General features: G+C 39.9%; 1 protein-coding gene across 1 annotated transcript in view; it reads right to left on the bottom strand.

The window, feature by feature from the left end:
* fam219aa (family with sequence similarity 219 member Aa) overlaps window positions 1–15,581 on the bottom strand; it is a 66,916-nt gene that overhangs the window by 30,413 nt on the left and 20,922 nt on the right. The window lies entirely within an intron of this gene.

Genomic DNA, 15,581 nt, shown 5'->3' with positions numbered 1-15,581 from the left:
GTTCACAACTCAAAAGACACTCAGTTCACTGTCAGAGATGAGTAAAGACACAAGCAAACACACCACAAAATACTCACCTTTAAGAAACTGAAACCAGAGAATTTGTACATTTGCTAAAAGGTAAGACTCAAAATGAGTAATGAATTACCAAACAATTAGCCATTAATTTAATAATCAATTAATGGTTGCTGCTCCACTCCATCTCACATAAAAGAACCTGATTGGTTGAATTTAGCACTGCAGTCAGATGGGTGGGGGGTACTTGAAACACAATGAATAATTTAGCAGGTAGTGTATGCTAGGCTAACACAGTGAAAAGTGTTTCCTTTCCAAGCTTCTTTGTCTATGAGTTTGTTTTTTTTGTTTTTTTATACTGGTATATGCCACTGCATGATGGAACAAAAGTAGAAAAGTAAATAGCCACACAACCATCTCCAATCACTGGCTGAGATGATGCAAAGATGCATCAGCACAGAAACCTCAAAGAGGATAATAGGCAAGTGATCTCCAGGACCACTGCCCTAAAATATAGTTATTATGCCAGCCTTACATGATTCAAAGTGTCTGACTTGTGTTTACATTACTCCAAGTTAAGCAGCAACAGACGCTGTTAACATGCAGCACAAGCCCAATACATTTTTTGGCCCATGTTCCACATTGCATGCACATATGGTTTTTATGGAATTCAACAGATTCATCACAGCACATTGTCATTCAAAAGTATCAGGCCAGAAGCAACTCTGGGACCTTCTTGCTGTGAGGCAGCAGAGCTAACCACCAAATCACACAAATAGACTCAATGACCCTGCCCTTAACTGGTTTCCATCTTATGTCACTGACAGGACAGAGTACACTTCCTTTGGAATTGGAACATCACAGACTCACACTGACACCTACAGGACTCCTCAGGGGTCAGTCCTTGGCACCATCCTTTTCACTCTATACATGCTCCCCATTGGCCATGTCATTAGTCACTATGGAATCTCCTTTCAGTGTTACGCTGATGACACACAGCTTCACCTGAAACTCAACACATGCTCATCTGCAGCTCTGCTATCATCCTCATCATCTTCTCCATCAATACTCACTACCTGTCTGGATGAGATAAAGACGCAGATGAACCACAACTTTCTAAATTTGAACAGCTCCAAAACTGAAGCAATCTTGGTTGGCATCCCACACCAGATCCAGTCATCCTCCACAACCAGTAATACATTTAATGGCCATGAAATTCCCGTCTCCTCCTCAGTCACCAACCTTGGAGTAAGATTTGATCATCAACTCACGTTTGAAGCCCATATCAAACACTACTGCAATATCTCTTTTCACCACCTCAAAAATATTGCCAAATTCCTTCCCACTCTCTCCGTATCAGATACCCAAATGCAAGTCTGCACCTTTGTCTCTTCTCGGTTGGATTATTGCAGTCTCCAGAGAATACAGTACATTCAGAACAGCAGTGCAGTGCAAGGACGGGGACGAGAATCTGAACATATCACACCATTTTCGATTCACTTCACTGGCTGCCTGTTCCTGCAAGGACTGAATATAAGGTATCCAAACCATCAACATGTCTATTAGACCCCATTCCTACCAGGCTGCTCAAGGAAGCCCTACCATTAATTAATGCTTCGATCTTAAATATGATCAATCTATCTTTATTAGTTGGCTATGTACCACAGGCTTTTAAGGTGGCAGTAATTAAACCATTACTTAAAAAGCCAACACTTGACCCAGCTATCTTAGCTAATTATAGGCCAATCTCCAACCTTCCTGTTCTCTCAAAAATTCTTGAAAGGGTAGTTGTAAAACAGCTAACTGATCATCTGCAGAGGAATAGTCTATTTGAAGAGTTTCAGTCAGGTTTCAGAATTCATCATAGTACAGAAACAGCATTAGTGAAGGTTACAAATGATCTTCTTATGGCCTCAGACAGTGGACTCATCTCTGTGCTCGTCCTGTTAGACCTCAGTGCAGCTTTTGATACTGTTGACCATAAAATTTTATTACAGAGATTAGAGCATGCCATAGGTATTAAAGGCACTGCGCTGCAGTGGTTTGAATCATATTTATCTAATAGATTACAATTTGTTCATGTAAATGGGGAGTCTTCTTCACGGACTAAGGTTAATTATGGAGTTCCACAAGGTTCTGTGCTAGGACCGATTTTATTCACTTTATACATGTTTCCCTTAGGCAGTATTATTAGAAAGCATTGCTTAAATTTTCACTGTTACGCAGATGATACCCAGCTTTATCTATCCATGAAGCCAGAGGACACACACCAATTAGTAAAACTGCAGGAATGTCTTTCAGACATAAAGACATGGATGACCTTTAATTTCCTGCTTTTAAATTCAGATAAAACTGAAGTTATTGTACTTGGCCCCACAAATCTTAGAAACATGGTGTCTAACCAGATCCTTACTCTGGGTGGCATTACCCTGACCTCCAGTAATACTGTGAAAAATCTTGGAGTCATTTTTGATCAGGATATGTCCTTCAATGCGCATATTAAGCAAATATGTAGGACTGCATTTTTTGCATTTGCGCAATATCTCTAAAATTAGAAAGGTCTTGTCTCAGAGTGATGCTGAAAAGCTAATTCATGCATTTATTTCTTCTAGGCTGGACTATTGTAATTCATTATTATCAGGTTGTCCTAAAAGTTCCCTGAAAAGCCTTCAGTTAATTCAAAATGCTGCAGCTAGAGTACTGACGGGGACTAGAAGGAGAGAGCATATTTCTCCCATATGGGCTTCTCTTCATTGGCTCCCTGTTAATTCCAGAATAGAATTTAAAATTATTCTTCTTACTTATAAGGTTTTGAATCATCAGGTCCCATCTTATCTTAGGGACCTCATAGTACCATATCTCCCCAATAGAGCGCTTCGCTCTCAGACTGCAGGCTTACTTGTAGTTCCTAGGGTTTGTAAGAGTAGAATGGGCTTTCAGGCTCCTCTCCTGTGGAACCAGCTCCCAATTCGGATGAGGGAGACAGACACCCTCTCTACTTTTAAGATTAAGCTTAAAACTTTCCTTTTTGAAAAAGCTTATAGTTAGGGTTGGATCAGGTGACCCTGAACCATCCCTTTGTTATGCTGCTATAGACTTAGACTGCTGGGGGGTTTCCCATGATGCACCCAGTGTTTCTTTTTATTCACCTCTTTTTGCTCTGTATGCACCACTCTGCTTTTAATCATTGGTGATTGATCTCTGCTCTCTTCCACAGCATGTCTTTTTCCTGATTCTCTCCCCTCAGCCCCAACCAGTCCCAGCAGAAGACTGCCCCTCCCTGAGCCTGGTTCTGCTGGAGGTTTCTTCCTGTTAAAAGGGAGTTTTCCTTCCCACTGTCACCAAGTGCTTGCTCATACGGGGTCGCTTTGACCGTTGGGGTTGTTCTGTAATTATTGTATGGCATTTGTCTTACAATATAAAGCGCCTTGGGGCGTTTGTTGTGATTTGGCGCTATATAAATAAAATTGATTTGATTTGACCAGTGCATCTATTGCAATATTCCCACTTACCTGAAAGAACTACTCTATGCACTCGAATAACACTTAACAAGGGTGGCCATGACAACGTCTTGAATATTTCGCTGTGACCTTGAAATTGACCCCAAGGTCTTCAGACAACTTTACTGATCCCTAAAAGGGCAATTCATTTCACACCCAATTACCTCAGACAAATATACAGCAATTAATCCACAATTATTACTCGTTGAATGTAATAATGGCACACATCAGAATTAAAACAACCGCTTGATTGTTTATGTACGCTGAACTTTGAAACAGTCCGTTATTCGAACTGAGGAAATGTGAGTGTGGGGAGCCGCAACAACACGTGGTCGCGCAGCCAGCTTGGGGGGAACGGGGAGCTGCAGCAGCTAAAGCTGCGCTGCAGGGAATAGTGTGAGCGGGGGCTGGGGTGGGGACAGGAACACAAAGGAGGGGTAGGGGTGGGAGCATGCGTATCAGTCTCTGTCCATGTGTGAGTGGCAAATGAGTCAGGTTTATGTCAGTTTCTTTCCGTGTGTGCTGAAGTTGCAGAAAGATAAGAAGGCAGCCAAATGGTTCACCAAGGCCGTAGAAGTTCTTCTGGAGGAAAACAACGGGGTGTTTTGACCTTCAGAGGCCGATAAACCTGCCATGTTTATGGCTGACCAGTGAAAACAATTTGCAGATTTCATGAACAACCAGATCCAATTTATGGGTATTCCCTGGTCTCCGGCATCTTCCTTTGCAAGGCGTGCATTTGCGCCGAGATGTTAACACAATCTGAGAATGTATCGCCTTGCCCAACTCATTAATCAAGATGGACAGGTGAGGGGTCGTGGTTCTGGTGGCAGCCGTCTTGCCAATTCTCCAGTAGGTCAAGGCAGCACATAAACCAGTAAGTACCAGCCCTCCTACAATAAAACCAAAGGTCACCGTAATCGCCTGGTGTCAGGGATCACCCAAGTACACCATCAAGCTAAATATGAATGAAATTCATCAACTGGTTCTTGAGATATTGTGCTAGCAAGCAAAAACAAACAGACGGACATGCTGATGGCTAAAAATTTTAAAAAGGACTTAAAACATCTGTTTTATTCAGAGCCTGTGACTTTTATTAACCTTACTATTTGAAGTTTTATCTTTCCTCATATTTTACAAAGTTTTATGTTAGTTATATCGACCTTCTAAATTGTCTTTTTATCTTGTAGCACTTTGAGGTTTGTTTTAAGTGTAAAATGTGCTACAAATAAAATGTTTTGTTATAGGGGATGGCTGACTTTGCACAACATACTGGAGATAATTAACCAGGGGTAGAGAAATCCACTGGTCCGAGTTCACGGACTACTAATTTTTGGCCTATGTCTAATAGATATTTTCCCCTGCTAGACCGATGTCTAGTTGAAAACCTTGTCGGTCTTGTGATTAAAAGTGGTCACAAGTCTGACAATTTTTTTTCCAAACTTGCGTCTTAAATAACTGAGCCATTCAGAGATTACAAGAGTTTTGAATAGCAAGCCATCCAACCTTCATTTGGACAGTCAATTTTTTAAAAAGATGGCCGAAAAAGCAGTGTACGTCTTGCTGAAAGCCATCAAAAATGCGGAGTTGTCAGTGAACGAGCTGTGTGCGCGGAGATGCTCTGCTCGCTCACACAGGCAAGGAGAGGGAGGAGGGGGCTGAACGGAGCAGTGTTCAATGTACAAGTTCTCACATTAAGCAGGTGAGAACTCTGAACTGCAATAAGCTTTTATTTTTTAAAAGTATTTATTTTAGATCACAAGTTAACGTAGTTGGTTGTATGTTCAATCACAAAACGTGACTGAGGAGGAGAAAAAAAACAGGATGAATTCCATCATCACACTAAAATGAATTCCAGTCAGAATAAAAATACACGCTGCTAATTTTTTATTTTTCAAAGTTATTAGGCTTCAGCTATATGTTTTGTTTATTTCAAATTCAATTCAATCTTTACTCCAGACACAAAAAGGTCCATAAAAACATATACAATCATCCAAAAAAAGTATAAATAAATACGTTAATAGGATCTAAAAGACCACAGTACATGACATTATTCATAAAGTCACATATAAACTGTGACACCAGTGATTCCATAATCTTGAAGTGAATCTGACTGTACTCAATGCAGGATTCACTAACATTACAATTATGCTGTTGCATGACACAGTAAGTCTACACATACATCTATACATAAGATTCTTGAGCACAGCAGGACATGTGGGTACATCAACATTTACAAACAAATGGCTAGCGCTACTCCATCTAGGCACTTTAGCCTTGTCCACACGTAGCAGGGTATCTCACAAAACAAAGTTATTTTTGTACAATTCGCCCTATCATCCACACGTAAACACAGATGTAGGACCGTAAAAACGATTATTTGTAAAAACTCCGACCAAAGTGAAGATTTGGGAAAACTCCGGTTATGCGTTTGTGTGTGGAAGTGAATTCCGGAGATTTACACTCCCAAACGTCCCGAACATGTTGACGTCAAATGGGCAACCCGTGTTTACATTCAGAAACATGGATGCTCTCAAAGTGTTGGTATTGTCCATTGTCCAGGCGCTTTTTGTGTGCATATATTTGCAAGCCCAATTCTTGCTTCACGTTGAAGATCAGAGGCGAAGAAGCAGTATTCGGTCAGCTGTATTCAGCAATATTATGACCCTACGTCCACGTCCAAAGCATATTTTTCGGGCAAGGCGGCCTCGCCGATTTTGGGTCAGACCGGGAGGCACTGCCAGCTGGTGGGAGAATTTTGAAAGGGAAGTCGTTCTCCCGGGGGAATGGAAAGAAAATTTCCGAATGTCTCGGTCCTCACTCCTGTCCTTGTCGGAATTATTACGTCCTCACATTGAGGGGAAGACTACAGTCATGCGATCACCGGTTAGTGTGGTCAAGAAAGTTGCCCTGACACTATACTACTTGGCTGATGAGGGAAGACTAAAACCGCAAATGCGTTTGGGTTGTCCCGGCAAGTCGTTTCAAAAACTGTAAGGCAGGTGTGTAAAGCTATAACAGTACACTTGGGACCACAATACATACAGCTGCCAAAAACTGAATGTGCAGTGCAATCACTTGTTGCCGGTTTTGAACAGACGCATGGCCTTCCCCAGTGTTTAGGCGCTGTGGATGGCACGCATGTGGGGATAAAGCAACCATCTGCAAATTGCACAGATTACCTCAACAGAAAGGGGAACATTTCTTTAAATATTCAAGCCACTTGTGACTACAAATACTGTTTCATGGACGTTGTGGTCAAATGGCCAGGGAGCGTACACGACGCTCGTGTGTTTGCCAATTCTACCATAAATGAGTTTTTCAAAAAAGAAAAAAATTCCTCCTTGTCCAAGGCATCTGGTTGACAACGAAGCACCTATCCCAGTGTACATTTTGGGTGACCTTGCTTACCCCTTACTGCCGTATCTAATGAAAGAATACGCTAACGGTGGAAGCACTGTTCAAGAACAATATTTTGGACTGTCTTTGTGCAGAGCGCGGATGGTAATTGAATGTGCATTTGGGAGATTAAAGGCCCGATTTGGTGCATTGAGGAGACCTATGGACATCAACCTTGAAGAACTGCCCTTTGTAATTTATGCATGTTTTGTGCTGCATAATTACTGTGAGGCTACAAAAGACTCAATAGATGACAATCGTGTTACTGGAGTTATTGAACATGACAGAAACAACCAGCCGGACTCAGAAGCAGATGTCAGAGGTGATAGCTTAACACATGAAGGGAAACAGGTCAGAAGAGTCCTCACCCAGTATCTTGATCCATAAGAGACTGTTTTTGGGAGAGATGCATTAAGAGAGCAAATATTAAGCTAAATTGAAAATACTTTTTCTAGGTTAGTGTTCATGAGGAACCCGTTATAAAGTGCTTACATATATTGCAGAGTTACAAAGCGTTGATTTAATGCAATTTAAAATAGTTTAATTTTTTTATGAAAATATAAACACAGTGCATATCACTGAACATTTCACAGAAAATGTGAAAATAAGTAGTTAAATTCTAAATATCCAAAAACATACAAACCACCTGAAAGAAGTCTTTTGAGCTCTGTGCAAATAAAATAGTTTCTTTTACACTGTTGTAACACTTTTCATTTGAACAAATGCCCTCAAAATTAGTCAAAGTGCTGCCTTAAATATAAAACAAAGTTGATATTTTTAAACCAAAACACCTGGCATGTTATTTAACATTTTTTACTTTCTGCCCGTAAAACTATAGGGAACAAAGAATTATTACTCATCACTAAAAAGTGCTTGGGTGTATGAAAAATCTGTGAGCCCTGTGCTCGGAGAAGGTGTGCTGTAATGGGATGCATCATGTGCATTAGTGTGGGTGTGATTCTGTTGTGTTTCTCTGATTGATTGATTGATTGATTGAAGATGAGTGGTTTGAGAATGAATGAAATGACGGGTGTGGGTGGTTTGACTGTAGAGATGGTGTGTGTGGATAAAAGTGCCCTCTTGCTTCATATGGCATGTAATGTGATTGTTGTGGTGAAGGAGCCTGAATGACTTGTCTTAGGAGAGAAAACCCCTCAGCAATGGAAGTAGTGAGCATGTTGAGTGTATTTGTAATTTTTGTGAAGTTTTCATTTGCTTGTTTTTCTGAAGTTTCCAAAATGTCCAACAGTTTCTTTGCACGTCCACGGTCCTCTTCAATGGCATTAGTCCACTGGGTCTCAGCTGGCAGTTTTCTCTTCAGGCGGTCATGCCGATGTCCCTTCAGTTGAGCCTGTATAAAATAATAAAAGTTAACATTATTTTACATTACCTATTGTGATATTTATGTGGGAAAGATTTATTTATTTTACAAATAACGTTAAGACTTTGTTTTAAAAATGTTTTAAAAACAAAGGAGAAGCAAATACATACCTGAAGCAAGTCTCTCCTCTGTTTTACAACGGGTGCACTGCTCTCCTGCTCAGTGTCAGACACATCAGGGGGTTCTATGGTGGACAAGGAGGACATAGCAGGCGACGGAACAGGGAGGCTATCATCCAAGTCATTTGTTTCTATGCCCGACGCCATGGTTGTTGTTGCGGGTGAGCCGCCCCATATTTGTTCACATTGCTCAAAGTAGAGAAGTACAACTCGACCATGACCACTCCTCCGTCCGCTGTTAACTGCAGAATGATATTTGCCCCTGACTGCCTTTATTTTTCGTGGTCAATATAGCCCGAGTTAACTCCCCCGTCCATGCGGAAAATCTTCAGAGGTCTCTGCCGGATATTGTTCCGAAAACATGTTCAATATGTCCAAGTACTTGCTCTGGCAAGACTCCCAATTGACATTTTCCTGAGTTTTGTTAACTTTGTATTCTAAAACTACGCTTAGAAGTAATTCCGACTCCTTATCAGTCCACACAAACAAGGTTGGCACCATGTTTTTAGTTTTTGCGGAAGTGACGACAACAGATTGAGGCTCCTGACTGGATAGAATTTTAATCAGTACCGCCACCCAAAGGTTTGGCAGACTAATTACAACACATTTATACGGTTCGATGTGGATGGATTTTTTTTTTTTAAACGACGTAGTGTGGATGAAGTTTTTTCCCCAAACTGAAAGGGTAAGATATTCGGTTTTACAAATACCCGACAACGTGTGTACATGGCCTTTGAGCAGTAACCTCATACCATCATTGTATGCCACATAGAGTTTCTGTAAACTGCTTCTTTTATATCGCTGCCACAAATGGGCAGTGTACACTGGGATACAGAAAGCTCTAAAAAGTGCTATTTTTATGGAAAATGAACACATACCAAATTTTCTGATCAGCATATTTGCTTGTGCATACATCATACAATACTGTCTATAAATGTCACAGTCATCAGACAGGTCATCTTGTATGAAATGCCCCAAGTATTTAACCTCATTACTTATGTTGAGAACTGTGCCAGACAGGGAGAAGTCAGGAGTCATCAACTTCTTATCTGCCTTACTTCTAACAATCATGATATTACTCTTTTTGGCATTATATTTAATGTCAAAGTCATACCCATACTGGGAACATATCCTTAATAACTGCTGAAGACCAGCACTGTATGGACAGAAGACCACCAAATCATCTGCATACATCAGGTGATTGATTATGGGGTCACCAACCATATATCCTGTTTTACAACTGTTTAACAACTTTGACAGTTCATCCATATAGATGTTAAAGAGGTAAGGGGACAATACACTTCCCTGCCTGACTCCATTACCAACATTAAATGCATCAGACAGTGTTACCCCATTTCACATACATTGACTGATGCCCATACCAATAGACAAGTATTCAAATGAGGTATTTTGGTACTCCTCTGTTGTGTAACTTATGAAACAACTTCTCATGATTTACACAATCAAATGCCTTTGAGGCATCAATAAAACACATAAATAATGTGGTATTGTATCTGTTATACAACTACCATCGACATTAATGCTTGTCCGATTGTCCAGGACAAGAGTAAAATGTGATCAGACATGCAATATGCTCAAATCGTTGTCCGACCGGACAAGTGCCATTTTTTTGGTTTAAAATGTTCAAATTCTTTATTTTCCATCGCTCGGAACCAAAGTACCTGACCGCCGCCTTTTTGTTTTCTTATTTACATCACATCTTGTCTCGCACCTCGCAAGAAAGCGTCTTCGGTTTTTCCCGCCACTCTCTACGCAGCGGACAATTGGAAAACATGATATCACAGGGTTCTCCCCAGACAATGGAACAACAGCGCCGCGCCATCAGTGTTATGATAGCACCGTCACACTCTGCTCTGCTCTCTGGTAGTTTTCTAAAATCCAGCCAGGCTGTTTGTGCTTAACTGCCCGCTCGCCCCTCCACTGCCGGCAGCCTGCAGCTCAAGAGAGCACAGTGGGGGAAAAAAAAAAAAAAAACTCTGTCAAAGTCTTCAGATAAAAAGAGCTCCTTCTGCTTGCATAGCTCCAGAAATTCATTTATAGGCTTTATTTTACATTTGAAAGCCTTCGTGTTTCCAAAGTTTGCTCAAATACGGTGTGAGAGTGAAGAGTCTCTCGTTCCCTCACACACACACACACCACACACACACACACACACACACACACACACACACACACACACACACACACACACACACACACACACACACACACACACACACACACACACACACACAGACACACACAGAGAGAAAAAACAGCAGATGCTACACACTGTAAAAAAAGCAGCAAAGCAATTTTAATAAACGATCACCATCACCACACAGCCTCAGTGAAACAGTAAAGTGTGAAAAACTGATTCAGAAAGTTTTTTTATCCAGGATTCATCTTTAAAAGATCAGATTTACTCCTTTACTTCTTCCAGAATAATTTTTTTAATTTTCTTTTTATTAATGTTGTTCATACACCAATGACACCAGATCAAATTACTTGTATGTGAGAACTTACTTGGCAATAAATTTGATTCTGATTTGACAATCAAATCAGTCAAGATTTAGCTCTTGTTCAAACAAGACAATTAGGGGTTATACTGTTTTTTTTAAATAAGTATGCAATTCCACTCAAAAATGTTGAAAAAAAAAGCTAAACTGTCAACATGACAGAAAAAACTGTACAGGTACAGTGTGTCATTTTTAAAGAAGAGAGCAAATGTTATGTCCATCAAATATTAATATGTCTTTAAACTTTTCAATGTCATTTATTTTCTTAACAGACAGAAAAATACAAAAAAGAACTTTGATATTACAACATAAGTGTAAATTTTTTTGTCTATTATTCTTGCTTTCAATGCATCTAAAACCAGTCAAAATGACTCGCAACGTGCGCCGCCTCGGGCAATAATTGCCAACAGCACCGCTATACTAAAAATTTCGCTAGAGGAGAACCCTGTATCATGTGTGCACGAGATCACTGTATGGAGTGTGCATTCGTAGCATCTTCTTGCGAGATGCTGTGGCAGGAAACATTAGATAATGAACATCGCATCGATTAACACGCCTTTTGAAGAATATACTGAACAGAATGTCTTTTCTAAAACCTCTGAAACCAGGCCAGATACCAGGGAAAACACCAGTCAAACGCAAAGCATCAACCCCTGCAAGTGTAGAACCTTCAAAGAAGAGGTATGAAGAGAGAGGAAGTTTGTGAGTAGCTGGACACAGGATTATCTGTGGCTGGGGCACAAGGAAGAGGACAATACAATATACTGCCATGTCTGTCCGGATTTTCCTTTAATTGCGGACCAGTAAGTCATTTTTAAATGTTGAAATAAAAGAATTTGATTTGCTTTATCAAAAAAACATTCTGGCAAATGATCATGCATTGAACAGTGATGAATTCAGAAAACACACAGGAGAGAAGCAGATGCATATTGGCATTTACCAATTATTTTAATTTTTTCCCCAATTATGAACAATCGCAGGGGATAAACATTATGAGCTATGTCTTGGTTAACAGATTAAAAGGCTAGAGGCTATGCATGCAATATGTAATAAATTTTTTTTTTTTTTTTGGAAATTCAATTTTACCACCCACACAAGAGAGAAGCAATTTATGAAAAAGTGTAATTTCAGTACTTCCACAGTAGCATACCCCCAGACACCCCTAGGTATCACGTGCCATTGGCGTGTGTATCGCGTGCCTTCAGCACACTTCACGCGGCTCGCGCCTGCGGTGCTCGCTTGTCCGTACAACCAGCTTTTCCTATAGGACAAGTAAACTGCCAGGGTTACTTGTCCTATGGACAAGTACACTAAAAAGCTCAATCAATCAATTTTTTTATATAGCGCCAAATCACAACAAACAGTTGCCCCAAGGCGCTTTATATTGTAAGGCAAGGCCATACAATAATTATGTAAAACCCCAACGGTCAAAATGACCCCCTGTGAGCAAGCACTTGGCTACAGTGGGAAGGAAAAACTCCCTTTTAACAGGAAGAAACCTCTAGCAGAACCAGGCTCAGGGAGGGGCAGTCCTCTGCTGGGACTGGTTGGGGCTGAGGGAGAGAACCAGGAAAAAGACATGCTGTGGAGGGGAGCAGAGATCGATCACTAATGATTAAATGCAGAGTGGTGCATACAGAGCAAAAAGAGAAAGAAACAGTGCATCATGGGAACCCCCCAGCAGTCTACGTCTATAGCAGCATAACTAAGGGATGGTTCAGGGTCACCTGATCCAGCCCTAACTATAAGCTTTAGCAAAAAGGAAAGTTTTAAGCCTAATCTTAAAAGTAGAGAGGGTGTCTGTCTCCCTGATCTGAATTGGGAGCTGGTTCCACAGGAGAGGAGCCTGAAAGCTGAAGGCTCTGCCTCCCATTCTACTCTTACAAACCCTAGGAACTACAAGTAAGCCTGCAGTCTGAGAGCGAAGCGCTCTATTGGGGTGATATGGTACTACGAGGTCCCTAAGATAAGATGGGACCTGATTATTCAAAACCTTATAAGTAAGAAGAAGAATTTTAAATTCTATTCTAGAATTAACAGGAAGCCAATGAAGAGAGGCCAATATGGGTGAGATATGGTCTCTCCTTCTAGTCCCCGTCAGTACTCTAGCTGCATAATGAATTACAATAGTCCAGCCTAGAGGAAATAAATGCATGAATTAGTTTTTCAGCATCACTCTGAGACAAGACCTTTCTGGTTTTAGAGATATTGCGTAAATGGAAAAAAGCAGTCCTACATATTTGTTTAATATGCGCTTTGAATGACATATCCTGATCAAAAATGACTCCAAGATTTCTCACAGTATTACTAGAGGTCAGGGTAATGCCATCCAGAGTAAGGATCTGGTTAGACACCATGTTTCTAAGATTTGTGGGGCCAAGTACAATAACTTCAGTTTTATCTGAGTTTAAAAGCAGGAAATTAGAGGTCATCCATGTCTTTATGTCTGTAAGACAATCCTGCAGTTTAGCTAATTGGTGTGTGTCCTCTGGCTTCATGGATAGATAAAGCTGGGTATCATCTGTGTAACAATGAAAATTTAAGCAATACCGTCTAATAATACTGCCTAAGGGAAGCATGTATAAAGTGAATAAAATTGGTCCTAGCACAGAACCTTGTGGAACTCCATAATTAACTTTAGTCTGTGAAGAAGATTCCCCATTTACATGAACAAATTGTAATCTATTAGACAAATATGATTCAAACCACCGCAGCGCAGTGCCTTTAATGCCTATGGCATGCTCTAATCTCTGTAATAAAATTTTATGGTCAACAGTATCAAAAGCAGCACTGAGGTCTAACAGAACAAGCACAGAGATGAGTCCACTGTCCGAGGCCATAAGAAGATCATTTGTAACCTTCACTAATGCTGTTTCTGTACTATGATGAATTCTAAAACCTGACTGAAACTCTTCAAATAGACCATTCCTCTGCAGATGATCAGTTAGCTGTTTTACAACTACCCTTTCAAGAATTTTTGAGAGAAAAGGAAGGTTGGAGATTGGCCTATAATTAGCTAAGATAGCTGGGTCAAGTGATGGCTTTTTAAGTAATGGTTTAATTACTGCCACCTTAAAAGCCTGTGGTACATAACTAACAAAGATAGATTGATCATATTTAAGATCGAAGCATTAAATAATGGTAGGGCTTCCTTGAGCAGCCTGGTAGGAATGGGGTCTAATAAACCCTAAACTAATAAATTTGTACAATGCCTGTACAAATCTAAAATCTCATTTTAGTGCAAAGTAAGATGATTCTTATTTTATTCTTATTTTCAAAAACATGGTGAGTCTAATCAGCCTGCTTTGTTCTGTTCAGTTTATATCAAAGTTTTCCTGCAAATGCCAAGATATTTTTCCTACTTTATAAGAGTATGGTGTTTACATCAATTCTATAAAGTTTTAAAAAATAATTGTGTAATTTCAGAAATCCAACACAAAACAGCCACAAATCAGAAAAAGTCGGGACTAAATGAAGATTTTATTCTCAGTTTCTCCACTCACACCCACAGAAAACAATAATTCTTCCAGAGTTGTGTCTTGGTGGCTTTCCTCACTTGTCTCCTTCCAGCATGGACATTTAGTTTTTGAGAACTGCCTACCTGACACAGATTTACCATAACGCACCACACTCTAAGTATTTCTGAATGATCAATGTAAATGAAGTCTCAGAAATATTCAGTTAGTTGGAAATGTTCATGTTTTCATCCACTGATATTTCTCAATAAAACTGGCTGGAAAAATGATTAATTAATTCTTACATTTAGAATAAACTGCTCTGTCCCAACATTTGTTTTCTTGAAAATCCTGCATGCCTTAAACATAGGAATGGATATATATTAACAAATAAAATAAAGCTGACCACACAAAACATGAAATATGTTAGTTTTATGCAGTCAGCAGTAAAGAGAAGTCAAAGTAAATGTCAGGATCATTATGGGTTAGGGTTAGACAAGTGGATTAAGCAATAAGAGTAAAAGCTAGGCTATGTTTGGGTAAACAAGGCCAGAATTACAGAAAAGCAAAGCAGAAGGTGCAGGGTACATTCACATAAAAGCAGAGGATCATGTAAAAAAATGTTTATAACTTTACATACATTCAACACAAAATGAAAACGTTCCATCATGCTATAGATTTACAAATACAAGACTGACTGAATACATGCACATGAAGTGATGATTAATGCTACACTGAGGCTCACCGGTGGAGGCTCTGAGTTTCCAAATACCTGGGGCCACTACCTTGGACCAGGAGGACCAGCAACAAAATTAGTGCTACTGGTCCTGACCAGTAGGGTCAAAAAATATTTCTCTAAACCTGTTAGCCTGCTTAAAATGTTCATATTATTCCAACATACAGAAACACTGATAATACACTGGGATAAAAGTAACAGATGACATACAGGTTTAAACAAGAAGGTTGCCACAGAAATGTACATCCATAGTATAAATTGTGTTTTTTTACTAGATTGGGAGATAATGTGACTTATACTCCAGTGCGACATATACAGAGTTATGTTCTAAAAATAGCCCGCGATAAGCGAAATCCGCGAAGTAGTCAACGTTATTTTTTACAATTATTATAGACGTTTTAAGGCTGTAAAACCCCTCACTACACACTTTATACACTTTTCTCAAACAGACATTAAC

This window comes from Thalassophryne amazonica, chromosome 3, assembly GCF_902500255.1.
Source record: "Thalassophryne amazonica chromosome 3, fThaAma1.1, whole genome shotgun sequence".
Classification (NCBI taxonomy): Eukaryota; Metazoa; Chordata; class Actinopteri; order Batrachoidiformes; family Batrachoididae; genus Thalassophryne; species Thalassophryne amazonica.
This window is presented reverse-complemented; position numbering and strand designations above follow the sequence as displayed.